The sequence below is a fragment of the Arvicola amphibius genome, chromosome 6 (assembly GCF_903992535.2).
Source record: "Arvicola amphibius chromosome 6, mArvAmp1.2, whole genome shotgun sequence".
Classification (NCBI taxonomy): Eukaryota; Metazoa; Chordata; class Mammalia; order Rodentia; family Cricetidae; genus Arvicola; species Arvicola amphibius.
In genome coordinates, this window is record NC_052052.2 from 39,730,932 (window position 1) to 39,733,941 (window position 3,010).

Sequence of the window (3,010 nt, forward strand, 5' to 3'; positions counted from 1 at the left end):
TTGTTCTTAGACATCTGTGCACAGGTCCCTCAGTCAACAAAACACACGATGAAGTGGGAAGCACCCAAGACTGGGTTTTCCCCCCACCCCATCCCCGCCCGGTTCCCTTGAGGGGTGTGGTATTCTCAGCACAGCGAATACAACACCATTGTCCACTAAACATGTACTCCGTGATGTCTTTACCAAACCAGGACCTGTACAACTGCTAAAAACAAAGGACATTCCTGCTGTTTGGGGGCTCAGATATCTGAGGTAGATACCCCAAAAAAGGCAATTGGCCTTCTGGTGGCCCCCATGCTACAGAAGGGAACAAAGATGTCTAAGCTGACTCATCAGGTCAGGCAGATTCGGAAGACGATAGGGACAGAGTACAGCCTGTTCAAAATCAGTGAGAAAAGTCCAGCATAGCCCAGGAACTGCAAGTTCTTAAAGAGGACTCCCCACAGGGTGGGGTGGTGTGTGTGTGTGTGTGTGTGTGTGTGTGTGTGTGTAGATGTAGAGCGTGGGGCACAGTTGCTGTTTAGCCACTGACTCTGGGTTATGACATTTGCAGGACAGATATTCTGTCCTGATAACCCCATCAGTGACTACTTAGTTTTTTTTTTTTTTTTTTTTTTTCTGAATGTTTTCTACAGTGCTGGTGCCTGTCTGGCTGTTTACAAAGAAGGAGAGACAGTTGCAAATCCAAAGAATGCAAGGAAGTGGAGGGGGGGTCTCCTCTTCAGTCTGACGCAACAGTTCTCGAGTTTCTAGTTGCATCAGAGTCAGCTCTGGCTTTGGGTTTGGTTTTGGTGCTGAGGGGGGAACCAGGGCCGCACACACCCTACACCTCCAACTTTTCTTGTGCTCTTGTTTTGAGCTGGGGCCTCTCTAAATTTTCCAGGCAAGCCGTGAATTTGTGACCCTCCTGCTTTGATTTCCTTAGTAGCTGGAATTACAGGCCTGTACCCGGACCCGGTGTGAGGGCACATAAGCAAAACACAGCTTGCTGGTCCTCACGCCTCACCGCAGCCTCAGTCTGCAGGGCTGAAGCGAGTCCCCTAGATTTGCATGTTTAACAAATTCCAGCTGCTGCTGCCGCCGCCGCCTCTGCTGCGGCTGCTACCCTGGGACCTCCCTCACAGCACAAGTGGCTCTGAAGAACAAAGACAAGCTTTGTGGACTCTGGTCACAGAGGTCAGAGACCCCACACAGAGCAGAGTCCAGGAATCTGGTAGGATCTGCTCCCCGGGATCCTGGGACCCCGGGACCCCGTGTCTATGGCGTGGACACGTTGGAACAGAATGAGCTGCCGCCTGTATATCACAGACTACATAAAGCTCCCACCCCCACCCGAGTTCAGCTTTTCGGGTTTGAATTCGCTCACCCTGAGCAGGTTTTCACTGGGGTTGGCCGGTCAAAGTCCTGTTTTAGAACCTAACAACCCACCATTGGAGACAGAATCCCCGCCCCCACCCCCAGGACGCAGAGCAGGGCTGAAGGCTTGTGAGCTGACGCACAAACACAAATACTCCGAGCTCGCTGGGGCTGCCAGGCTCACATCGACCAGCAATTATATCTTGTAAATTGCTTTCCGGGTGATGTTCAGAACATGTACGTGTGACTCCCTGAAAAGAAACACGCAGAGGACACAGGGCGGGAGTGGCTAGCTGGGGAGTGGGCTGTCTGTGAAGGGGAGCTGTAGTCCTCATCTTCAGCCAAAATTTAGAGAATGTTGAACGTTGAAATTTAGGAATACTAGAATCTTCCACTCCATTTTATAGCATTCTGCTAGGTGGTGGTCTAGCCTCTGAACAAACACTCACTTCTCTCTATTCAACAGTCATCAACAGTGATTCTTCGCCAGGCTCAATGAGGTCCACGGTCTGTAGAGCCTGGCGGTGATGGCGCACACCTTTAATCCCAGCACTCGGGAGGCAGAGGCAGGAGGATCTCTGTGAGTTCGAGGCCAGCCTGGTCTACAGAGAGAGTTCCAGGACAGGCTCCAAAGCTACAGAGAAACCCTGTCTTGAAAAACAAACGATAAAAACACTGGTTGTTCTTTTAGAGGACACAGATTCCCAGCACCCACGTGATGGCTCACAACTGTGTATAGCCCCAGTCCCAGGGGATCCAGGGCCCTCTTCCAGCACCACATCACACAGATAAACATTCAGGCCAAACAACCACACACATAATAAAATAAATCATTTTTTAGAAAGAGGCCATAGCAGCTTGATAAACATGTGATAGGTGTCTGCAGGAGATGGCTAACCTGGCCAGGGACTTCGGGAAGGAAATGGTGTCTGAACCAAGTCCCGAGGGTGCTGGCATACGACAGTGTACAAGGCAAGGGGAACATGACAAGGAAGAGCCACAGGTGAAGACAGTGAACTGGCAATTGCTAGTTCTCTCTGGGTAACAAGGTGAGGAACAGCAAGAGATGACGTTGTGCTTAGAAGCAGGTCTTGAAGCCCCTGCCCTATTGAGAAGTTGGGAACTTTAACTTAACAGCAATGGGGAGACATAGACCACCAGTCTATGGGAGAACCTGGTCTGACACATAAATCTGCAAGGATTTCTACTTTGTGTGTGGGGGTGGGGGGATGCTATTGAATTCCTGCTGTGGTGGGGGGGTCAGGATAGCTCAGAAGTCTGCAGAACAGCGTGGCAGCGGCTTACCTGCACACGAAAGTGATGCAGGCCCCAGATAGCTGCTCCTTCAAGAACGCCACTTAACACTGTCTGCTTTGTGCTCAGGGGCAACTGAAACCAAGCTGCAGGCAAGTGTCCAGGAGAGCCACATGGACAGTTCATGCAGGGCACACCCAGTGAGTGGCTCTTAGCACACCTTTTCACACTTCACAGATGGTCACCCCAGGGGATGGTCCACTGGGGGGTGTTGATCAAACTGGTGCTGTGAGCCTACGGAAGAAACCCTGTCCATAGGGACTCACTAGAATGCAGAGTAAGTTTGACCAGGGGAGACCCGGAAAAGAAGTCAGAGCAGTCAGGTAAATGTGTAGGGTTG